Genomic DNA, 26,935 nt, shown 5'->3' on the forward strand with positions numbered 1-26,935 from the left:
GGCAGAAAAAGTTTTGTTTGGGGGGGGGGGGGGGGCGTTTGCACGAGCGACAAAGGTTAGTATTCTCCAAGGCATACACAAGAGTTCGAGAACATGTATTTTGACTCACAAGCACTTATTTTGGGGAAATGAATCACTAATATTTCCAAATAAAAGAACATCAGATGCGTGAAGCCTGTAACTTGCCCTAATGTTTCTTTATTGTTGTATTTTGTACCCACTGCTTACACTCTAAGTATTTTTTAGGGAAACAAATGTTTTGAATCCCAAATTTGAGCGATGGGCGACGTTCAGACGAACGACTCTGAATACTTGAGCAAGAAATAGCGAATATATTTTTAACAACAAATTGCTAATGCGGATTTACGGTTTTTATTTCCTTATTGTAAGACGTACATATTTGTGTCAAGAGACGTCAGCCAAAGAGCTGCCCGTAAAATCCTATTTATTTTTGGCCTCAACGACGTCTCCAAAAAAATTCCTGTACACTTTACGTAGTTCGCTAGCACATACATGACATTTTCAACTGTAAAATTCTAGCACCTAAACAAAGGTGCTGCTACTTTATTTGTGCAACTTGATTATTTTTTGCTTGGAGAATATATTTGTATGTACAGTGCTCAGCGATTGAAGCGCGATATTCGGAGCGTGGGGCTGCCGGTGCTTGTTGCGCCACACGTGAGCGCTTGCGAAAGCGAGCTGACGCATTGTGGTATACGGTGAAGCTGAGAGCGTTCGTGACACATGCTGACTACATCCGGGAGACAGCCCTTCAGTGTGTGGTTCTTGGTGGCGCCATAGGGGTGCTACATGCAATGGCTTCAAAACGCTGTGCCTGCATGCCATGCGAGCCACGATAACACATCGAAATAAATGCGCCTTCAGATTCTTCATAAAGCGCGCGGTGCCAGCTGGCACAGCTTCGCACGGTGCGGTACGGAACGCAGGTGCAGCGTTTTGAGGCCATTGCATGTAGCATCCCTATGGCGCCGCCAAGAACCCCACACTGAAGGGCTGTCTCCCGGATGCAGTCAGCATGCATCACGAACGCTCTCACCCTCACCGTATACCACAATGCGCCAGCTCGCTTTTGCAAGCGCTCACCTGTGGCGCAACAAGCACCGGCAACCACGCGCTCCGAGTATCGCGTTTCAATCGCTTAGCACTGTACACAATATTCACTATATCAACGCCAATTGGCAGATAATTAAAAATTATTGTATCTTTGTACGATTTTGTTCTGGAGAAATGCAACCATAAAACAAATCGCACTGCCCTCTCTTTCTAAGTGTAGGTGAATAAACACAAAGCACTCCATTTACACGATATGTGAGCGCCAGTGAATTGAGAAATACGCGGTTGGCAACAATTCTCTAATCCGCATTTTTTAATAGCTGTATTACACAAGAACACTCGTTGAACACCACTTTTGGGCAAGCCGTTATCATAGCTGCAAGCAGTACGCATCAAAACTGTAATACCAACGCTTACATGTAATTTGCCGGCGTCTTCATCAAGTTGCCCTATGAAACAAATGAATTCAAGTAACTGACCATTTCGTAACACCAAGCTTTGTCTAATGCCCCGAACTAATGTTTTAGATCACCCGAACCACAAACCTCACTGGTAGCTTTTGAGAATACCAGTGTAACCAACTTTTAAATGTTTCTTATGCTCCTTACGGAAAACTTGGATAGGCAGCTTTTTAGGGCAATGGCATTAAAAGGGGCGGATGGTGTAATGATAACTTCCCTTCTTAAGAAAAGCCACCTTTATAATATCCATGTAGGACCTGAGAAGGTGTTTCGCAAGTCATATTATGCTGTACAGCTTTAGAAGTTGTTCAATCGTGTCTGCGTGTCAGTTTTATATTGCACGGAATGTAAAACTGTGTTGCGCCTGGAGCTGAAGTCTCGCAAATGTTTAATGATGCCCTTTCTTAAGAAAGCAAAATCCAGGAGTGCAATTATTCTCTGGCACACCTTGTCTATACAGGGGCCTATTATCAAAGACATAAAAGAGTTCGTGTACTCCGAAGATCTCGACACGTTTATTAGGTGCGATGGATCTGCTTAAGCGAATTTCTTAAGTCTGTTTCCTCTTGTGCTGAAACTAGAATTTGCTATGTGCCTGTGGTTATTTATTTTTATCAATCAGCAAGTACACAAAATGTATCAAATTCAAGGGGTTAAAAGCAACAAGGGTAGGTGGTAGGTAATTGAAACAGATAAAGTATTGAGAATTCTTGATCTGTGTCAATGACCTACCACACTCCACCCTTTGCTTTCGAGGCGTTTCTTGCCAAACCTTATTTCTGTCATATTGAGAGACGGCGTTTCGAAAGAAGGCCTTTATTCGGTCGCCGAGCCCAGGCGTTCCTCCGCAGTCGAAGCGAGAGGATGATGATGATCATTTACAGATGATAATGGAGATGGGTGCACACACATGACTAAACGGGAAACACACCCCTTGGTGTCCACAACGCAAGCGATGATGGTGATGTTGCGTTTGGGCATAATGCCCAGCAATAACGTCACTATGCTGTATATATATAAATATATATATATATATATATATATATATATATATATATATATATATATATATATATACATATATATATATATATATACAGTCTAGTCTACTTATAACGATATCCAAGTGCCAAGAAAACCCCATCGTTATAACCGATAATCGTTATAAGCGGGTCGAGAAAAAAAAGCCACAAGAGAGATCAAAACATTTTATTAGCATGTAAGTGAGGTAGTGCAACTACTCGTTTGCACAAAAGCCATAGTCAGTCAGCTTTGACTGCTTCACGCGAAGCTGACGCACATCTTTTTCCAGAGCATCTAATTGCTCCAGGCAATTAGATGCTCGCCGCAGCGCCGCAGGCGAATCGGCCATGGCGTCCGAACGTTCAGTCCAACTCCGCAGTGAAACTGCTGAAACGTTGAACGGAGACAGATGCGGAGAAAAAAAAGCACTCAGTTCGGCGCGCAGAAAAGGCGTGGGAAACTTCCGAGCTGCGAGCAGTGCGAGCCGAACTGGCCGAACCAGCCGAACGTTGGTTCGGCCGGACGCGCGGACGAGGCCAAAGCAGCGGCTCCGGGAGGGGAGTAGGGAAAAAAAGCTGCTCCTCCTCTCGCTTGGCGCAGTCGACTCATTTTCTGAGGGGTGGACGGGATGCAAGGCGCGTCGCGTGCTGTCGGCGCCTAGTGCCGGCGCCAGCGCCGGCGGCAGCTCGCATTTTCGGCGCGCGTGGTGAGCGGATTCAATCGCTATATGCGATATCGCGGCTCGGGAGCATCGTAATAAGCGGGTTATTTTACCATAGAAAGCATACAAAATTGGACGGTGCAATCGTTGTCTATCGTTATATCCGATATATTGTTATAAGCGGTATCGTTATAAGTGGATTCGACTGTATATATATTGTTACGTGACAGCAGGATGCAGGAAATCAACCATGGAAGATGCGAGTGATGTATTTACACTATATACACGATGTCGGCCATGAGGGAGACCTTACAGCTGGGTTCGTCTTCTTCTCTGTAGATTGGACCGATACTTCTCTTCTTTGCGTGACACATTCCCCTCGTCGAAAGCGACCGTCCCGGTCGAGGTCGTCGGATATGTACAGATTCGGTGACAATGCGCCATGAGAGGAAAAGTGGAAAAATCCTTGCCGCCACGGATGAGAGTGATAGTCCCGGCCCCGGTGCATCAATGCCCGCCGACACGGTGAAAGAACGTCCAAAGGCCTCGGAGGTGCACCGGAGTTCTGGGCAGGGGAACGGCATCGTCTTGTATGTAGGTCGCGGCTGGTCGTGCCGGTTTATCTCGGCAGGTCACAGGCTGGGGACGCGGGGCTGGTAAATGGTGCGTCCATGGCTCACAGGGGCTGAGGCGGGCCGACGCAATCCAAGAGCCCTTCAGCGATGTTCAAGTAGCCGAGACGAAGCGAAGCGGGTGCCAGGATGCGGATCAACACCGCATCTCCACCAAAACATGTTACGTGACGGCAGGACGCAGGAAATGAGCCATGGAAGATTCGAGTGATGTATTTACACTATATACACGATGTCGGCCATCAGGGGGACCTACAGCTGGGTCTTCGTCTTCTTCTCTGGAGATTGAACCGATACTTCCCTTCTTAATTCCGTGACAATATATATATATATATATATATATATATATATATATATATATATATATATATATATATATATATATATATATATATATATATATATATATATTGGACAAACGGTTAGGCTAGGGAATGTTAAATAGTAGAAAGGGGCGCAATAAAATCATAACAAGGTTATTTCTTATGTTCTTTATTGCGCCCCTTTTTGTTATATAGATATTTATATATATATATATAGATATATATATATATATAGATATATATATATATATATATGTATAGATATATATATGTATATAGATATATATATATATATATATATATATATATATATATATATATATATATATATATATATGAAGGTTGCAGTCGTCATTGCCAGTGCTATTCGGCTGTTTCCGAAATATTTAGTAGTCCCGAATAATGTGTGTTTGTCATATTTCTTTGATACAGTAATAAATAGGCGAAAATATAAGTCGAGAAAAAATCCGCCGTTTTTCCGGGAGCGGGAGTCGAACCCACATCTCCGCATAACGCGTGCGGTGCGTTAACCAATTACGATACCCCGCAGCGGCTCCTCTCTCGACTTTACAGGGGGGGTTTATATTTACAAGTGCTCTGAGGCCGGCCAACTAGCGCCGCCCCTCGACCACCGCGTGGAGCAGCAAAACGACTCCAGCCTACAACCGCTGTTTGCAGTTGCTCATGGTCCCAATTCGTCTCGCCGCTTCGTTATGCGGGACCGGCTGCTTTGGAAGACGAACTACCTCCCGTGGGGTGCCCGTTTTCTTCTTGTTGTGCCAACACGCCTGCGCTCGCAAGTTCTGCGCACAATGCACGACGACGCTACGTCCGGTCATTTGGGAACGGCGCGAACCTTGCATCGCACAAAAGAACGCTTCTTCTGGCCGAATATGCATCGCACTGTAGCGCAGTACGTAGCCAGTTGTCAAGAGTGCCAGAAATATAAGCGCCCTACCCATGTTCCACCGGGACTTCTTCATCCAGTTGCACCTCCAAGTTCTCCGTTCGAACAAGTTGGCATCGACCTGCTAGGTCCGTTTCCGCGCTCTTCCACTGGTAATCGATGGGTCATCGCTTGCGTCGACCATCTTTCGCGATACGCGGAAACCGCGGCTGTTCCGACCGCCACCGCTGCTCAAGTGGCACAAATTCATGTTGCACTTTCTCATTCTTCGGCACAGTGCTGCTCGGGTGATAATCAGTGACCGCGGTCGCCAATTCGTTGCAGACGTCATTGAAGAGCTTCTACGTCTTTGTACTTCTCGTTTCCGCCACTCCACACCATCAGACAAACGGCATGACCGAACGCACAAACAGAACTCTTACTAACATGCTCGCCATGTACGTCGACTCGGACCAAAAGAATTGGGACGAGCTGTTGCCTTTTGTCACATATGCATACAACACTGCGACGCAAGAAACCACAGGTTATAGTCCGTTCTTCTTGCTGTACGCTCGTGTTCCTCGTAATACTCTGGACTCCATCTTGCCGTTTTCGCTGCATTGTGAGCCCTCGGTTGCGAAGACGCTGTGCCTTGCCGAAGAGGCTCGCCGCCTTGCAAGACTCCGAACTGTGGCGTCGCAGACGCGTTCTAAGAAGCGCTACGACAGTCGGCACCAATTCGTCTCTTATGCAAAAGGTGACTTGGTCTTGCTATGGACCCCAATACGAAAGCGCGGCCTGTGCACTAAGTTTCTGTCACGCTACACAGGCCCATTCGTTATTGTTGATCGCTTGAGCGACGTCACGTACGTTCTGTCACGGCTCACTACGACTGGATGCCGGAGCAACAAGACGCAACTGGCTCACATCGCCCGCTTGAAGGCATTCATTCCACGCTGTGAACAGTGACTCACCCTGCGGGTTTCGTCTGTGAAGGGGGGAATTGTAACGCCTCACATACTTGGACATGTGCATGACGGATGGGCAATCCCTGGGCTAGAAGAGGAAGAGGAACGATCCTCAGGCGTGTGCGTTTGGAGCCCCGTTCGTTCCTGTGAAGCTTCTCCGTCCTGTCCAGGAAATAAACCTTCCTTTTACCGTAACAATATATATATATAAGGTTAGTAGAGACAGAGACACACGAGCAGGACATTAAAAATAAAAAAAGCTTACTGGCGTTTCAGGAAGAGGACTCCTTTTCTTTAGAGTACTCTGAAGAAAGAGAGTCCTCTCCCTGAAACGTCAATAAACTTTTTTTTATGTTTAATGTCTTCTCGTGTGTCTCTGCCTCTACTAACCTTATTTTTTCGCACTCTGTGTGCGTTTTTGTTTCCAGACTATATATATATATATATATATATATATATATATATATATATATATATATATATATATATATATATATATATATATATATATATACACACATATATAGCGAATCAGAATAGGAAATGAGGGGCTCGTTGAAAATAATACAGAAACACAGTTTGGCAGTAAAGAAAAGTTTGGAAAGCAAAGGGGAGTGAATTTTTTGAGTGAGAAAGAAAGTGGGGGAAAAATTCCCGCCGGGTGGGATCTGGAGGTCACGGGTTTGGGTCCCACCAAGCGGGCATGTTGTCACAACTTTCTGACTCAAGAAATTCTTCATCTGTTTCTATGACCCACGACAACCTCCTATTTGGTTTCCGATGGTTTCTTGACTGCCAACCCTTATTTTCCGTCTTATTTCACCGAGCCCCTCATTTCCAATTTCTGATTCGCTATATAGATATATATATACATATTTACATCTTTATATATATATATATATATATATATATAATTATATATATTTATATATATTTATAATATATATATATATATATAAATATGTATATATATATATATATATATATATATATTGGACGAGAGAATCATTAAAAACATATCTCAAAGCTGCAGCCCTTTTTGACAGTGCCATACGGCTATTTGAAGAAGCTTTATAGCTCCGAATGAGATTATTGTTATTTTTGTATAACCCAGGTATAAAGAAATTGAAGTCGAGAAAAATCCGCCGTGTTCGAAAACGGGACAGAAACCTACGACCTCCGCCTAACGCGTTCGGTGCGCTACCAACTGCACAATCCCGGCAGCAGATTTCCTCTCGACTTCAGCGGGGCTTGTATTTAGGGAGGTTCAAAGACAAGTCAACTAGCGCTGCCGCTCGACAACCGCGCAAAACGCGAAGCGTCTTTCGTTATCCCAGCGGCTCGCCCTTTGCAACTAGGTTAAATGCGGGTGTAAGCCAACGGCATTTAGGGACTTCTGGAGCCGGAGACCTGGTAATGCGTGTGCACAACAGAAATATACCTGACGAAGAATTTCGTAACAACAGACTTAAAAATGCAGTCGTTACGGCTAGTGCTATTTGGCTACATGAAGAATCTTTATAGCGTTTTATAAGGTGTTAATAATTTCTGTAAGATACAGGTTTACCAAATTCAGTCGAGAAAAATCCGCCGCTTCAAATTACGTTTGATCACGCCAGATCTTTCTTTGATCAGAAAAATTCAGAATTGTAACCATGACCGAGAGCATTTCTAGTTTTGTCGACAAAATTATACTACAAATCCCACCCATACGTTCCTTTTACATAAAGGATATTGGTTATTTTCTAAGCGAAATAGCTGATTTCACCATTGCAAATATTTCATTCCGTATAACATTAATTCTAGCCTCCCAGCAAACCGCGTTACATGGCGCAGATATCCTGGAGATGTCGACAATCAAAATTGCAGATGACGAGAAGATGTACATTCGGGGTCAAAAAACGAACACTCGACGTTGCTACAACTACAAAAAACCCATCCAAATGACACAAACAATAACGTAGAATGTACCTCTCATGATACTTTTATATGCTGCTTACGGGATTTTACCCTAATGGTACAGCCTATAGATATTGTAGCCGTACGTATTCAAGACGTTTATGTATGTCTATACTACATTGTATTGCTGCCTTCGGCACAAGGATTAGTTTGTTATATCCATGGCTAGTGTACGTTCGTATGATATTGTTGAGATTAACCTATATGCATTGTATGTACAATCTTTATACTATATTTGGAGCTTTGTGAGGTTTCCTACGTGTTATGGGCAATTGTACTTCAAATGTATGTACTGCTACCTATTCAGAGGACTGTTCGCTGTTGCTTGGCACCTAGTTTCTAGTTTAATGTGTTCCGATTTTCGATGTGCCATTTCTTGCATGAGGCCTGATATTGAAACAGCCAAGGTAGCCACAGACTCTTGCAGAAGCACAGAAAGCAAAGCTTAAAACAAGAAATCTCACATCAGAAACGATAGGGAGTAAGTATTAGCAAACCAGTCCTGATCAGCAAAAGTGCCCTTGACACTAAGGCAATTATGCTCGTGTCATCGAATTGGACCACACAGCACGGCTGTACACTTTACCCTTTACCTTTGCCCTTCAGTGGGCGTAGATATGCAGCTAATGGTGATGATGATACAGAAATCAAGGGTAATGCTCATTCGAGGTTACTGCACTACACAGAAGTTACTTTCGAAATGTGAGATATACCACGAGTTTTTGTGACCAATGAATCACCTGCTGTAGCACTAAATGCTAATGCATATTAAATAAATTACGAGGTGGTTACCTTAAATATATTACAGTTTCTGTTGGCACCCACTGCTAGTGGAGCAGCTATATAGTCATTTCATTGATGACAAGAAAAACAAGACGAGGAACCAGCCATCCGACACAGTACACTTGCTCCTCTTGTCAAATTTGCCACAGAAAATAAAAACCAAAGCATGCTTCTATTCACACATTTCACTTCACGCCACTTGACAACTCCAAGGTCAGCACACACCTAAAAATAATGAGTCACCAGCCACACAAAATTGTCTTTAACAGAACAACGTGCAGCCGCCCTTCTTGCTGCCAGCAAATTTACAAAGCGGTTGAACCAAAGTTTTTATGTTCTGACATAGTGGTTGAAAATTTGTTTCCATTTGTAATAAAGTGTAATGTCACATAAAAAACCGCGCAGCACATACAATGGTGTTTCCGCTGGGGTGCTAGCGTTTCGCAAATAGTCCTGAAGCTCCCATTAGGGCAACTCACGTCAAGTGAGAGCTCCCCACAACCATGAGACGCGGTCGCGTCGGACTGTTTTTCCCGCGACCGCCCCGATCCCGGTGACCACCGACACCCCCGCCTCCTGACGCCCTGCGCCACGTCCTACCTATTGATGTCGGACAATTCTCTTTTTTTCATGGTGACCACGACAAGCGGCCATACAGAGTGCAATATTTCGCCTCAAACCTCGCCCACATTACAGACCTCTGGAAGATCCAGTGCCTCGCACCAATCTAATTAAACCATCTTTGGTTGCCAGCATTTACGTCCGCAGAAAACATGGAACAGTTGGTGGCGCAATTGGAGATCACATTGAAAGGGAGGTGGTGCCTAATGACTAAGCACAGCTGGCGGAAAATATCGCTGGAGGTTTACTAGGTGCTACCGGAAGTTCCTGACGAGCTCCTCTCCCACAAGTTCAAGCGTTTCGGCTGGGTCCAGAGGGTGGTTCGCGAAGGATGGCGAAAACATGAGCTGGCACACATGACCGGGACCACAAGGGTTTTTTATGAGATCATGTCGACTCCAAGATCGCTTAAAATGGTCCCCACAAGGTCAATATAAAATGCCACCCGCATGCTTACTCAAGTTTCTGCTCATCCACTACTGTGTCTCCGGTGCTACCACATTGGACACTACCGGAAAAGCTACAATTAACATGGTGTACTACATGTCGTCCCGACGGGCACGACCAGAAAAACTGCACCTAGACTCACGCTACCAGAGCGGCACAGCGAACGCCCGCGAAAAAAACTAAGAAAAACGAGCGTTCGACAGCACTTCCGGGCAGGCGTAGAAAAACGGTCAGGCGAGCCCTCACCCCGACACCTCTTTAACCACGATGGCCACTCTCAAGAATTCACTTAGGCTTGCCACAAATAATTTCGTGAGTCAAATCTCCGCAAAGTGAAGACGTTGGACAACTCAAATAACTTGAAGACCATAATATCTATGTCGCCTTTCTACAGAAAACCAAAATCACAAATCTGGCACGCGCAAAGGACTCCGTCCTGTTCTTCGGAAACAAATACTGACGTTTTTTACCGTGGCGGACGTCCGAAAGGGGGTTCAGCCATTCTCATAAAAAAGCAAGAACTTGTCAAAATTTCGGTCGGCGAACTGGCGAGAGATGGCCGCTTTCACGGGGTCGATGCGATCACGGGGAGCTCACTCACCCGTTTCCTGTGCATTCACGCCTCAATGATTGCCGTTGGCAAGCTGAGTTGTTTGATGTAGTCCGTTGTCTCCGGCCTTCCCCCGGAAACGTGTTTCTTGGGGGTAACTTTACCTGCATCCTAAATGCAGGGAACAGGTCAGAGAGGAGAGGCAGGATGGAACCATCGGCTCACTTTTTTTAAATCTGCACTTCAAAGCAGCATATTGGTGGATGTTGCCTTAAAGAGGAAATGTAATACATTGCACTGGATGCATTGGCGCGGCCAGTTGCAGGAACGCTTGGATCGTGTTTATATTCCTGTGGATAAGTTGTCAAAGGTGGTCCGCTACGAGGTCACACCAGTCTCTTTTTCCGACCACGAGGTCGTTACATCGAACGCCCATATCGGCCACACCGTGGCTGCTCTAAAGCAACGTAAACGTTGGATAATTAATGCCATCGAGCAAAAAAATACTTAATCGAAGCAAATAACTACCGAAATAGAAAATCTGAAATAAGGTCTCTATGCACCACTGCCTAGGAACAGCTTAGGAAACAGGTAAAACATGAAACAATACACGTTGCCAGAATGTAGGCTACTGTAGATAGAGCTAAGGATCGCAGCCATTTAAAAACCCTTCCGGGGCTCATCGAGGGTGGAGAGGGAACAAACAGAATTCGAGAAGGACATCCAATTCATCAAACAAGAATTAAAGTACGAGCCGGAGCGGCGCTACGAGGGAGAACAGGTGTGCACTAGGAAAATACAGGTTGATCACGAGGCACAACCTTCAGACCTCTCTCACACATTCGAAAGGAAACGCTGTGCTCAAAAATCTATAGAGGTTGAACACAATGGCGAATGGCGTCCTTGCATCCACGAGTGGGAAAGTAGCTTTCGCCTTCTACAAAAACTTCTCCCGAGTATTCAGCACCGGAAAATAGCCCGATACCGTCCCAGAAGATATACTGCAACGCATTCCGAAAGTGTCAGAGGATATTAGGGTAGCTATAAAAACGCCAGTATGCCCACAACACCCTTTCAGGTAGATCAAACGATTTAAAAGGTGCAAATAAACAAATTCCCAAACCCAGATAGAATCGTCGCAAAGATCTTCAAATATTCGTAAAGTACTTAGCCCATCCTCGCGAGTATTTGGAGGCACATAGAAAGGGAAACTCCTGCTGCGATTTATATGGGGAAGTCATCTGGTTCCTATACTAAACAAATCGTCAACACACTCGATCCCAGACGTGAATGACTTCTTCGCCATCACGCTAACACCAGCTTACTACAAAATACTCGAAAACATACTGGCCAAGAGACTTAAGCCGGCACTGGAAGGACTGGTAGGAAACCATGAGACCTCTGCCTCCAAAGGCCCCTGTATCAGTCACCAACTTGCACCAGGTCAGGAACGCGTGCCATGCGGCAGCGCATGGCAGTGCTCCAATGGCAGTGCCCCAATTGGACTTAAGCAAAGCTTTTGACCAAGTGAATGGCCACAACGTATTTACACTTCTGTGTCACTTATGGATTAAGGACGTAGGGCTCAAATGGATGAAGTCTTGTTACACCAACATTACAATCAGCCCTGTCTTAAATTGTCGGCCTGGCGCCCTCCTTTCAGTGCACAGATCAGTGTATCAGGGGGGCCCAATGTCAGCACCTCTCTTCGCCCAGTACCTTGAGCAACGGTGTTGCATGGTTGCTGCGTCAGACGCAATCAGAGGACTTGTTCTCAAGGAGAACAAATTGCGAGTCCTGGCCTATGCAGACAATGTGGCCTCCTGCATATCTTTGGCACTGGCGGGTGAGGGGATATAGATGGCTGGTCACTTTTTGTGCTCTCCCGGGGCAGAAATGAACACGTCCAAGTCCGAAGGAGCTTGGCTTGGGGAGTGCGTTTACAAACCTCCACAGCTCTTTAGCATCTATTGGAATGAGAGTGTTGGAAACTACCTCAGTATAAATATCGACGTGGAGAAGGCGTGCATTGCAAGATGGCGGAAGAAACTGGTAGCTGGCGACAGGGAACTCAAGCCATGGAGGACGTGGCACATTGCAATTCTATCAAGGGCTCATGTCTTCAATCCCCTCGTATACCGTGCCATGTTGTAAGGAGCACGCATCACCAGGATTGACGCAAGATCAATAAAAACAATTTATCGGTTATGGGCTGCCGGCCTCTGGAGTTCAACGTCCAAACCCAAGTGTCGGTACAACCTGTTTTGTAGTCTATAGAGAAGGGAGGAGCATCCTGATGAATGCAGAGCTCAAGCTGATCATACAGTGCTTCTTGTTCTTCTGCCAGCCGGTCTCTTTTCTTCGCACGGTTTTACAGTGCCTTGACTCCACACACCTAAGGAAATGGCTTGCCACGTAAGAGCGCCATAACAACAATCTTAGTCCCACTGAATTTTACAAAGAGGTTCTAACTGCCCTCGTAACATTAGAGGAGTACTTTTCGAGGGATTACCTCTTCACCGCTTATCCACAAAAGCTTTACTAGGAGCTCTTCACGAAAGCCCTACCGCCGGCTCTGTATCGGCAACCTTCTGAGTGCGCGCCAGGCACTAATGTATTCAAGCGTGTGTGAACCCTCCTTGTGGACACCGGTTCTCACAATTTCTTCTTTCCTTTTCATGCAAAGTGCTTGCAGGTATGGCATGGCAGGAGTCTTGGGGCTTCTCTATGCCCTACGGTGCGAGATGCACCCTGTCCAGAAAAACGAAGACGCCTGAGCACGTCTTCCCAGCATCCCACACTGCCCACCTATATTGTGATGAATTACAGACTTTTCTTGGCAAAAGATCGCCAATAACCTGGTCTAGCCTCAGATACTTAAGTACAGGTAACATTTTAAATGCAGAGTATTTCTTTAACTCACGATGTCACCCGGCGTTGTCGGCGTTTGCGTGCCTCGGCGTCTGCAACAGCCGTTCCTGGTGCGCCCTCTCCCCCACTCCTTCTCTCCTGCATCACGCTACCCTCCTCGCTCTGAACAATACGTCCCCACCCCTCCCCCTACAATACATAAAAATAATACTTACCGGCGCCTGGGATCGATCCCACGACCCTGCGGGCGGAACGCAAGGTACATGGTGCTCTACCCACTGCACCACAAAGCCGACACAGAATGGAAGGCTACGAACGCGCCTTATACCATTGACTCATTCAAACTACGTCAAGAAGCTGCTGATACAACGCATTCACTACCACCAGCTCCCCAAACATTAAAAGTTAACGCAATACACCCACCCCCTACCCGACGCATTTACTCGAGTCCCCGTCGCGGGGAGATGGGCCCTTTTTGTTCAATTTTCCGAAACCTAGCCTAAGAAGCAGGCTACTCTTCGAAACACAGTTTTTATAAAAATAAAGACATTTGAAGGGCCTTTCACATAAATTCAGCAGTACCAACGCAGTTGGCACACATTAAATTTTATTGCCGAGGACAAAGGAAAGCGATTTCATTTAATGCACTTGGTTTCATTCAACTAGACCAAATTTTGAAGATTGCACCTAATGGGTCAATTGACTAGATAAAATTCTGAATCGCAGATTAAGTCATTTTTAAGTTCTACTTGTGACCTAATGCTTTTGAATTCTACAGTAGATTTTGCGGTTTTCCCTATTTGTCTTCATCATATGTGTGACGCCACCTTATGTTTCTGCATTTTTGGCAAATCCACCTTCAGAAACCATAAATAGGCAACAATGGCTGCAAGCATTTTTTGGATGTACAAATCACCTGATCACGATTGCATACCAATCGACACATAGGAAAAATAAAGCAAACAAATCATCAACACTGCCAGGGAGGCACAGACCAAATACAAAATAATCAATTATGATAGTTTGGTGACAGCAGCTTTGTAACAATAGGGGGTTCTCGGATAGTTATGTAATATAGTGCGTCCTAGCTTTAAATAATTTGTGTTTGTCACCTTTTTTATTCTATCCATGGAGCTTATCTTCACCATTCCTCCAGTCGACACTACGTAATGTAAACTGGATTATGTGGGCTTATACTCATTACCCGTCCTGTGGCGCTGCTCTTGTATCCATGCATGCCCTTTTGAAGAATTCTTTATGCACGGAACACAGGAACAAGACACAAAAATGGGACAGCACCGACACAGCGCTGTTTCAACCCCATTTTGGCTTGTTTCCGTGATGTGCATAACGAATGTAAACATCACAAATACCCAACAGTCCAAATGTTTCGCAACAATACCTAGCGCCTCCTATTCAATGGCACCATTGGGGTGTTGGGGGCTCAGTTGTTTGGACAGAAAGACCGTTTGGCCAAGTCGTGTTCCTCTCCACTAACTTCACACAGCCCCTACTCCACCTTGACCCACTTCTATCTCCACATCAGAGTTCACAGCAATCGACAACGTGTATATGTATTGAGGTTTGCGTAAAAGGCTCGGCCAATCCTCCGAAATGATGATGCATCACCTGCTTATGCAGGCCAAGGAAGAAAAGAAAGAAGCAGTTTAGTGAAGGCGTTAATGAGACTGTGCCATTCGCTGACAAGTATAAATTAAGCCGAATGAAAAAAACAGACAATGCTCAGGCTACGAGGCTGCAACACATTTATGATGTGGGGCTTAGAGATACGATTGAACATCAGGCCAAAAGAGAAAATTAAACTACAACTAAAACTAACAGTTCAGGTTTATGTTCAATTCGTGTCGCTGCATTTTCATTGAAGTAGGCAGATATTGCAAACTGTCTTTAAAGTAGGCGGCAATGCTCTAGCCTCACTGTGGCCAGAAAATCAAGGCTTTTTGCCAACCTCGAAGTTGAAACCAGCCACATGAAAAACAAAACACGTTGCGGATGCACACTCAACTGTGCCGTGCGGAGTATGTTTGACTAAGCGTTGTCAGTGTTGTACTAAGCGATAAGGAATCAGGTTTGTCACAAGCATACTCAATGACCTCCCATTATATACCATTCAAACAACCTCGGTACGTGGAAACACGAAGATTTAAAGATTTTCCAATGACGAAAAAGAAATTTCAGGGCAATTCCAGTGTTAAAGGAGCCATGAAGAGAAAATGCAAGTTGGTTTTATTCGAAAGATTTCGTGTTTTAAAGTGCCCCCAGCGCTTGTCCGGATACAAACGGTGCTTTATTCAGTGAGAAATTAAACCATTTAGGTTAAAATTTTGATTTTCCCGCTCAATCGTGCGTTTTCGTGGTCCCAAGTGACATCACGGGAACCGACCGCTCTGCAGCCTAGAGTACCTTCATTCACGCATCCGCCGTACAGGGTAGAGACACGTAACGCTGGCGCCGCCATGTTCGGTTGCTCGCTCGCCGCCGAAGCAAGTCATTGTGTCAAAACCGCTCTAAAATTATCGCCGCAACGCGGTTTACTGAAGAAGTTTGAATCATATTGTCTGTTTCGCGTTGCTATGTCTCGTGGGAAACGAAAAGAATAACGCGTTGAGCCCGTTGGCCCAATTGCGGCGGAACGGGACCGTTAAAAGGTTGTCTCCACCCTATAGCGGTGTTGGTTTGTTCCCGCGTTTCTTTACGTTCCGTAACCTAGATGGCGCCACCATACCGTGGCAAGCGTTTGGTTTGTTTTTGCCCGCATTTAAACATGGCTTGTTTTTGTTCTGGGAGAAAATATTCGTTCCCTGAAACAGTGCTCGCTCGACAAATGGGGTCACGTAAGACACCGTTGCTTGCGGCAATCGGCCAGTGTCGTCTGAGACAACCCCAAGCCCCGTAGTGCTGTGCAGCTAAACCAAAGCATGCTGTGCGCAGTACGAACAGCAGAACGCATCAGTACTTCTATGTTTACATGTGCTTTCGTAACTTCCACTGTTTGTCCCATCATTCCTATTGCTTTGTAAAGAATGTGCCCTAAATTTAAGCGCAAATCGCTCGTTCGTCTAGTTTGTAAGCTCTACCTAATTTGCGTCTGCTTCTGCCAGCCTCCGCCAATCGCAGAGCTTAGCCCATGTGACATCACAGGTTCTGTTGCGGGAAATGAGCTGGTGGGTCGCATGACCATTCCCGTTTTTCCTAATTATGTAGCTTATTTGAGCGAAGTTTACGTTAAAAGTGGTGTCAGTATGATTCTAACGAGACAATCTTTTGAATGAACCAAACTTGTGTTTTCTCTTCATGGCTCCTTTAAAGTATCTGGTCGCACTCTGGGTGTTGATGGACATGAGTTGCATCACAATGACTTTTAATTGTTCGTGGGACGTGCTCCATTAATAGACCTATCTGCTGATAGCTGGTTTATCTGATCACTATTAAGGAATGTTATCCACTGCATGAAAGGATCAGAGGGAGTACAGGTAACGACATTGCATTTCAAAGAGCCCTCGAATAAAAGTCTTGAAGGTGTATTCCATCCTCAAAGATACTTGAATAAATTAAAGCCGCTGTCTCCAGCAGCTTGAGGTTGTCATTGGTCTATACAGTGCCATAGAGATGACAACAAGCATTTGGAACTGAGTACGCTCAAAAGGAACCATCAGTTCGATAACAAACCGGCCTTTCAGGTATTCTGAGGCATCCATGCACAGCGAGTGAAGCTTTGTTCGACCTTTTCGTCAGAGACTCAACTAGAATTCATGCATAAAAAATAGCTCATTAAATGCTCACTAAAAAGAAAACAGCTCTACATAACGAAATAATTTGAATATAAATATGTCGTCGTGTACATTCAAATTTCCACAACGTACTAATCTTTTATAGGCGGCACTAAATGACAGTTAGCTACAAAATATACAGAGCAAGTTTTTCTGCTTTTGTGCATTTCTCAGTAGTACCATGCTGAGTAGATACCAGTCCGCAAGATTCTGCAGGACAAAGTCTCGCAGAGGCATCTCTATAAAATTTACAATCTGACAAACGGCAAGATAGTGAGCTATTCACATAGTCTGTTTTGGGCTTTAGAGTTACAAAGTCTTCCCTCTTCCTCTCGTACATGTACATGCACTTCGTGCACGAGTCAACTTCAGCCTATTGGTAATGCTAACCTGTGCATTCCCCATCAAGTTGAAAGTAATAATGGAGACAATGAAGGTGATAATGGAGACCATGGCTCCGCTTACCAGAGCCATGGTCCCCGCGAGCAGCTCGTTCGTGTGACTGCACCTGGTGAAACTGCTTGAATGCCAGGACATGCTGCTCGAGGTCCGCCTCGATTGACGGCCACCACATGTATCTGCGCGCTAGTTGCCTGCTGCGCATGATGCCTGGGTGCCCTCGTGGATTTCACCCAGCAGCAAGTAGCGGAACTTCGCCCGCACGATCACTCACATCCCGAACATGATGCAGCCTTGGTGAACTGTGAGGTCGTTGCGTCGTAGAAATTGACAACTCCCAGGAATGGCAGCACCTTCTACTTGTGTTTAGGGGCTAAAACCTCAACGTCAACCTTCGTCAACCTTATCCATTGTCAACCTTCATAAACGTTCTCCATCGTTGCACAGATGCCTTGTGTGCTGATTCTGTGTCTGAGCTAGTGACGCTTCTGTTCGAAAAACACACTTATATTTTCTGATGTGGATACCAATTTCAGGAAGTCTTTTTAGCGCAACTTCCGGACTGCTGAAATGCCCTTTGTCGTTTTTACCGGTCATGAAACGTCATCTGGGTAGCAGCTAAGTCTGGATAGGCCTTTCATCATGGTGTCAACTATTCTTTGGAAAATTCCTGGCGGGGAAGAAATTTTAGGTTCCAGTCTATTTACAGCAAACAATCACTTCTGCGGGTTGAACGTGATGTATGTTTAGTGACTCCGAGATAAACACTTGCTTTTCGGCCTAGTTTAGCTCAATGTTCAGTAAATGCATACCTCCGGACAAGGCTGTGAAGAGTTCATCTACCCTCGGTAAAGGATAGCGATCGACACCAAGACACGGGTTAATGGTTGTCTGGTAGTGACCGCAAATCCGTATGCTACCAGCTTGCTTGATTACTGGCACTTTTACAAGATAAAAAGTGGTTAATATTTATTATTCCCAACGTCGCAACGCGCTAGTAAAAAAAAGCTTGTACTATTGTACGAGGTATACGGTGCGCACCTGCTATTTTAATGTCGAGCACTTAGAGACTAAATTGGTTTGTGGGGAAAATATTACTAACGTTGAGTTTTTTCCAGTCGCATTAAAAATCAGAAAATATTTTCAAGGCAAATATTTTTCTAACAAGTAATATAATATATTGGGTGAACAACCACAAGGTCCAGACCGGACGCATACGCCTATTTAAAAGCCGTATGTAATTCGCATATGGAAATCTTTTTTTGGGGGGGAGGGGGGAGAATGGGTAAAACTTTGTGGGGGCACTTTGTGAATGCTCCAAAGGAATGGCCCAGATAAATGAAGTTTCTTCACTACTAAGCACACAAATATTTACGCGCAGTAACCATGATAGCAGTGATGCAATTGAAGCGGTGCAAATAGGCACGAAAAAATTCAAAAAAATATTTACTGCATAAACCGGGTGACCAACTCCGCTGGGGTAACATTTCTCTCTGAAATGTGCTCTCTTCTACAGGTAATATAAGTATCGGAGCTTCGTTCTATCCTACCTTATCTGGCAAAGACGCGCACCAGAGTACTAGGTAGGCAGATCTTTAAGGTGTACTGTTCCGCCCAATATTTTTGAAAACTTGAAGTGGCGCATAATTCGTATAGCAGTTGTGATAATTGAAAAGTTCAATGTACTTGATAAAGTTCCATACACTCGCACGAATTTCGCAAAGAGCGTTGCTTTTTACCTGCAAGGCTGCAAAAAGTTTGGCCTAGCTTGGGGGAAGGCTCACTGTTCACAGACGTTTGTTCACATGAAAGCCCAAGGATGGCAATTGTTCCAAGATACAATTGTTACAGTAAATATACCGATGCAGTACGTAGAATACTTTATTATATATTTTTAAAAGACTTAGAATATATTCTCTTCAAGAAAAATATTATGCAGATGTTCCCAACGGCTAAAAATACAAACGTCATGTGTTCAAAGCAATATGGCAACATGCGTGCATCTTTTGCACATTCTAAACTCGTTAAGTTGAAGGGGGACCTCTAGAAGGAGGGGATTGCGGCAGCGTGTGTACGCAATCCTAACAAAAGTATTGTCCTCTTTTTTTGTAGTACCAAGAAGGCGCATTGTTATTTTGACTTGATAGACACGGGCGAAGCAGTTGTGTGTCTATGGGTTGTATTTACAATCGCAAATAATTTGTTCTTTCAAAATACACAGAACACTTATTTCAATAAAAGCATGATTCTCCTGTGCGCTAAATACGGTAATAGCCCAATTGCACGATACACCGACGCGTCCCCGTATCCTCATCAGTCAGCCCATGCTGTGTGTGTAACAAATGCAGCAGGGCATGTAATGAACGCTCTCAAAGTCCGCACAACATCTGCTTAGGCTGCCGAGGAAGTTGAAATTGCCCTAGCCGCCGCGACGGGTGAAGACGCCATCACAGTGCTGACAGACTCCCAGGCAGCTTGCGGTAATTACCTACGGGGATGCACTTCCAAAACAGTGCTTTACATCCTCAAGAGCATCCCCGACTCCCCGAAGTACACCTCGTCTGGGTACCTGGACATGAATTCCTCCAAGGTAATGAGGCGGCGCAAGCCGCAGCCCGCGCGCATATACACCGGGTCATTACCGAAGAGGGAACAACTTCGCTTTTTGCCCCCAAAATGGACCCGCTCACGAACTACGCCGAAATATTAGCCCACTACCGTCTCGACTGGAGAAAACATCCGGAACCGCACCCAAGACTATCCAGAGATGAAGCCACCACACTGAGAAGACTGCAGACAAATACATATCCCCACAGAACCCTTCTTCACGCCATTTACCCAACTCAATACCCCGCCACGTGTAATTTCTGTCCTTCTCCTGGCACCCTATATCATCAGGTATGGGAGTGTCAAAGAACCCCGCACCTCCCGCCAACCCCACACCGGCCTATGACCAGTGGATGGCTCGCCTGACTAGCCCAGACCTCAGGATCCAGCAAGACCTGGTGATGATGGCCCGGACAGCCAGCCGCAGCCAGGGTATCCTGGACTAAGGATGCCCTCCACCAGGCGGGCGCCCTAACATCTGCGCGTCAGGCTCGCAAATAAAGATTTATCAATCAATCAATCCTGCTTCCTACATGCAGTGCCCAATAAAACCGGGGTAATTAAGGCCACTTAGCAAGTTTTATTTATCAAGCACTAGAAATATGTCGCATTCTTGAAATGCAAAAAATTTAAGAGTACTACATCACTGGGTACGAACATACATAACATAACGTGCTCATAATATGTGCCACAACTAGAATAAAATGTCCAAGCGAACCAAGTTTTTATACTAATTTTTTTATACCCGGGCCGTGTTTGCTGTTTTGTTAACCTTTCTCTCGTTCACAAAAGAATTCGAGTTCAATAAACCTGTTCTCTTTTCATGAACCCTACAAACAAAAGTTGCTCCCGAGTGTTCTTTTTTATTTGACATGAGAACCAATACCAAGAAAAAATGTTGGAACCAATTTTTATTGAAGTTGAAAGCAATGCTTTTTAAATTCGACAAAATTTATTTTAGGTGCTCTCGACGACCCGTCTCATGTTAGAATATAGAGGAACGTTAGATATATTTTTTCGGACTTGTTAACACAACATATGCCCAAATGCAACGTCAGCTGTAACATTTTGAAATCTACCTCCATGGCTCATACACATTTCAACCGCACCTAAGTGCAACAAATCAAAAACTGTTTGCCATCTTGTCAATATGCTGAAAAGATTCGCAAAATGTGAAATAAGAAACGAAGAAAACGAATCCTAGCAAGCATATGTATATATATAAATATATATAGACAGAAAATAAGGGTTGACAGTCAACAACACATCGAAAAGCAAAGGGGAGGTTGTGTTGGGTCATAGAAAGAGATGAAGAATTTTTGGAGTCGAAAAGAAAGTGGTGAAAAAATGCCCGCCGGCTGGGATCCGAACCCACGATCTCCAGAACACCGGTCTGGTGCGATAACCACTACGCTACCGGCGGGGCTGTTTCCCCAGCACTTTCTCGGGTATTTATATTGAGGTATTTTTGTTTCCAGCAGTTGGGGGTGGTAGCCAGGGCCACTCGGACTACTCGGGGTGAAGGAGACCTCTTTTTACCCCCGGGCCGTGAATCGAGTGTCTACGACATGTCGAGAGTGGTCGACCAGCGTTGAACCCTGTTAAGCTCCCTTTGGCACCAAGAGTGCCAGAACAGAGGCCCTCCCTAAGCATGTAGCGAATCAGAAAATGGGAAATGAGGGACTCCGTGGAATAAGACAGAAAATAAGGGTTGGCAGTCAACAACACCTCGAAAAGCAAAGGGGAGGTTGTGTTGGGTCATAGAAAGAGATGAAGAATTTTTTGAGTCGAAAAGAAAGTGGTGAAAAAATGCCTCCCGGGTGGGATCCGAACCCACGACCTCCAGAATACCCGTCTGGTGCGATAACCACTACGCTACCCGCGGGGCTGTTTCCCCAGCACTTTCTCGGGTATTTATGTTGAGGTATTTTTGTTTCCAGCAGTTGGGGGTGGTAGCCAGCGCCACTCGGACTACTCGGGGTGAAGGGGACCTTCTTTTTAATCCCCGGGCCGTGCCTCGAGTGTCTACGACATTTCGAGAGTGGTCGACCAGCGTTGAACCCTCTTAAGCTCCCTTTGGCACCAAGACTGCCAGAACAGAGGCGCTCGCAAAGCATGTAGCGAATCAGAGAATGGGAAATGAGGGACTCCATGGAACAAGACCGAAAATAAGAGTTGGCAGTCAAGAAAATGTCGGAAAGCAAAGGGAAGGTTGTGGTGGGTCATAGAAAGAGATGAAAAATTTTTTGAGTCGAAAAGAAAGTTGTGAAAAAATGCCCACTGCGTGGGATCCGAACCCACGACCTCCAGAATACCGGTATGGTGCGATAACCACTACGCTACCGGCGGGGCTGTTTCCCCAGCACTTTCTCGGATATTTATGTTGAGGTATTTTTGTTTCGTGCACTTGGGGGTGGTAGCCAGCGCCACTCGGACTACTCGGGGTGAAGGAGACCTCTTTTTACCCCCGGGCCGTGAATCGAGTGTCTACGACATGTCGAGAGTGGTCGACCAGCGTTCAACCTTCTTAAGCTCCCTTTGGCACCAAGACTGCCAGAACAGAGGCCCTCGGTAAGCATGTAGCGAATCAGAAAATGGAAAATGAGGGGCTCCGTGGAATAAGACAGAAAATAAGGGTTGGCAGTCAACAACACCTCGAAAAGCAAAGGGGAGGTTGTGTTGGGTCATAGAAAGAGATGAAGAATTTTTTGTTTCGAAAAGAAAGTGGTGAAAAAATGCCTCCCGGGTGGGATCCGAACCCACGACCTCCAGAATACCCGTCTGGTGCGATAACCACTACGCTACCGGCGGGGCTGTTTCCCCAGCACTTTCTCGGGTATTTATGTTGAGTTATTTTTGTTTCCAGCAGTTGGGGGTGGTAGCCAGCGCCACTCGGACTACTCGGGGTGAAGGGGACCTTCTTTTTAATCCCCGGGCCGTGCCTCGAGTGTCTACGACATTTCGAGAGTGGTCGACCAGCGTTGAACCCTCTTAAGCTCCCTTTGGCACCAAGACTGCCAGAACAGAGGCCCTCGCAAAGCATGTAGCGAATCAGAGAATGGGAAGTGAGGGACTCCATGGAACAAGACAGAAAATAAGAGTTGGCAGTCAAGAAAACGTCGGAAAGCAAAGGGAAGGTTGTGGTGGGTCATAGAAAGAGATGAAAAATTTTTTGAGTCGAAAAGAAAGTTGTGAAAAAATGCCCACTGCGTGGGATCCGAACCCACGACCTCCAGAATACCGGTCTGGTGCGATAACCACTACGCTACCGGCGGGGCTGTTTCCCCAGCACTTTCTCGGATATTTATGTTGAGGTATTTTTGTTTCGTGCACTTGGGGGTGGTAGCCAGCGCCACTCGGACTACTCGGGGTGAAGGAGACCTCTTTTTACCCCCGGGCCGTGAATCGAGTGTCTACGACATGTCGAGAGTGGTCGACCAGCGTTGAACCCTCTTAAGCTCCCTTTGGCACCAAGACTGCAAGAACAGAGGCCCTCGCTATGCATGTAGCGATTCGGGATAAGACATATATCTACACATATATCTACACACATCTATATATATATATATATATATATATAGATATATGTGTGTGTGTGTGTATAAGTACGAGAAATGTTTCCTGGCTATAAGGTTAATGATACGACAAAGAAATCACATTGAAAAATATAACAAATATTATTGTAATAGTTTAACCGGAGGCCGGTCTTTTTCAAAGATACAACTCGTGCAGATCAGTTGGGTTTACGTACATTTGAGTTGTGGGTGGGCAAGAAGATGTATCAAGCAAACCATAGAGTCTACGTGACACAGAAGCATACCGAGCCCCACAACGCAAGGGGAGGGGTAAAAGGGCGTTGTATTGGTGCCCGGGTGCACACGAAAAAGGGGGTGTAATCAATACTGGCGAAACTATAGCATAACAGGAAAGGGTTGCATGGCACTGAGGTCACCACAAGTTTGAGGGACTAAGAAGGGGCTCGTTTTCTGCTCGTTTCTTGATCTCTTTCCGCCGGCTGCTGCCTGGTACGACAACCTGCCGCTTTTTTTTGGAAACATTGCTGCCACATGTAGGTATCAGGACACGGGTTATCAAAAATACAGGTATAAGCAAAGAACCAAAGAAAATTTGCTGCTTAGGAGTAAAGGATAGGAGAGCCTTGAGGTAATTACGGACGCCTAGTGCAAGCATAAACAAGAAAAAGGAAGGAAGAAGAAGATTGTGACAAGGAGGGGTTTTTAGCCGGTGGTGCTCGAGAACCGCATGGGTGGAATGCGGGGATGAATGAGCTTCGAAGATCGCCCGAAATGACACGTTGTTTCACATCAAGTGAAATCGCGGAAACGTTTTCCTTTGTAAAACGTCACAGCCCTCCACGAGGAAAACGCAGAAATGCAAGATGTTGCAATGCTAAAACAATACAATGCGAAGTAAAGCGTATTTATTCCGGATCACATAAATACTAAAAAATAGGTCGACATAAGCCTAAAAAGACATACAAAATGTGAGACATAGAGTGCCAAATGAAGTTTTGGAACAATATTGCCGCAGGATCACATTCCTTTACATAGCCGGATACAGATACAACGAAACCACTATAAACACAACAGCCACACACAAAAAGAGAAGCGGTTTTTTCTGCCCGATTGCAATTGTTCAGTGCATATGGACACAAAACGTTATTGATAAAAATGAAGTAAGGGCTACTATGGAGAAATCTATGTACAGGGTGTTGCGACGATAAATGGAACACTTAAAAAAAAATTCCTGAGCGAACCGCCTCTCTGTTCGCGCTCAAACTTGCCACTAAGGTTGCGATTTGTGGTCTATATTGTTTGACCATTAATGGTAGGGAGCAACTATGGTAGGTACCTGTGTATTCTGAAAATAAATAAAAACGATTTTCACCTTTTGGAAAAAAGGGGCTGATTTGGACGTGCAAGCCAGCGCAAGTTGATGTTGGAACGAACGACGGAACCACATGCAGAGTAAACCGCTTGTTTGGGATTCACGTACGTAGCCAAATGGTTCACCAGACAATCAGAAAATGCCCCTAGAAATGAGCGAACAGACGATCATAAAACCCGGTTTTCGGGCTCGCACGTCCAAATCGCCGCCATTTTTCCATAGGCGTAAATTGTTTTTATTTATTTTCTGGATAAACAGGTAAGTACCGTCATTGTTCCTGGTGTCAAACAAAATAAACCACAAATTGCGACCTTCGTGTCAAGTTTGAGCGCGAACAGAGCTGCGGTTCGCTCAGGAAATTTTTTTGAAGTGTTCCAATCAACGTCGCAGCACACTGTACAATCGTGCCTATACGCTACGGCGACTATACACAACCAATATACTGACACAGTACAATGTTTACTATGTACTCAGTAGACAATACAGATATTTGGAATAAAAGCGAGACAAGAGGAAGTGAATGTGCTTCTCTTTTAGAACAAAGTTTCTCAGTTCCTCGCTGCATCGGCCTTCTCCGGTGCCTATTGGGCAAGCAAGACAATCGGCCTGTGTTTTCATTTATGCCACTCAAGACAGTAGTAAACTTGCAAATATGGTTCAATTCACAGGCTTCACGAGCATAACGAGTTTTGAAATGAGACTGAAGCACCGTGTCTGTAAAAGCGTGGAAGGGGTGGCCTAGATAATTTACATGTTTAGATAGGGAAGGTGTGGTAGGGACTCTTAATTTGCTGGGTAGTTGCTGATTCTCATTCTAAACGGATCCTCAGTTAGACCAACGTACTGGGTGTGGCATATGGTGCATTCAAGAAGGTACGCAATATGTGCCCTGTCACAGTCAGTTTGCTCATCTGGAAAGAGAATAAAGACGTGGTGCTGGTGGTTACAGAGAATTTTGCCATCATGGGGCGCAGCTTCCACCTAGGCTCATTGCTGGTTCCGGTGCCTGTGAAACTGGAGGTGTTGACATTAGGGGACGTTACAATATAGCTGATGTTCCTCGCACGTCGGAACACGACGCGGGGAGGCTCAGGAAAAACACTTCGATACCTTTTGCTCTGAAGTATAATGTTGTGCTGCTTTCTGAGTAAGCCGTTTACGCTGGAGGACAAAGCGGCCTATGTTAAAATAAAATTGAGGGTGTTGATCAGATCTGGCTTCTGCGTTCGTTATCAGGTGGCGATGCTCCTGTTTTTCAGACTGCCTAATAGCATCACTGATGACAGACGGTGGGTATTGTTGTGTTACGTCATTAGTTGTTGACAGTTACAGGCCAAATCATCCGGGTCAGTGCATATCCCTCTAAAACACAGAGGCTGACTGTATGGTATTCGGAGCAACCACGTTAAGTAGTGTAAACTCGGCACACCATAAAGTCATATGTCAACGCGTGCACGCTCACGCCCCGTCCACTCCCCCGTCCACTCCACACTCATGCCTAACCGGCTACCAGTTATGTGCCCGCAAATAAAAGTGCAAAAAACTGCCCTAATTGCCGCTCTGCAAGTCATTTAAGCTCAACAAGAAATGTTGGCTCCCGTTGACGTGTGTGTTCCTCCTGTTGGGATTTCCATCATTTCGGCGAGTTCGAACTTACGATGGAAACCGCAGCATAAGAATCTTTCTTTTGTTTTCGCACCCGTTCGCGCTTCTATTCCGGCAGGCACTTCTTCTGTTCCCGCTGTTCTTTCTAATAGCAAACGAAACGTATCTACTCACGGAGAGTTTAAATGTGGAAAGCCTCAAACGTTAATTTTGCGATCGCTATATTAAGCTAATATTTCTGTTGCCCCGTGGCTCCTAGAAGCCGGCTGTCACCGCGCTATTGAGGCGTCCATGGAAGGTTGTCGCTGCTACCCGGAAGCTAGGCGTGAGGCAGCAAGATTTGAGGGCTCTGCTGTTGGTGCAATG

The sequence above is a fragment of the Haemaphysalis longicornis genome, unplaced genomic scaffold (assembly GCF_048455015.1).
Source record: "Haemaphysalis longicornis isolate Haplotype H1 unplaced genomic scaffold, Haemaphysalis longicornis Haplotype H1 scaffold_6, whole genome shotgun sequence".
NCBI classification, from domain to species: Eukaryota; Metazoa; Arthropoda; class Arachnida; order Ixodida; family Ixodidae; genus Haemaphysalis; species Haemaphysalis longicornis.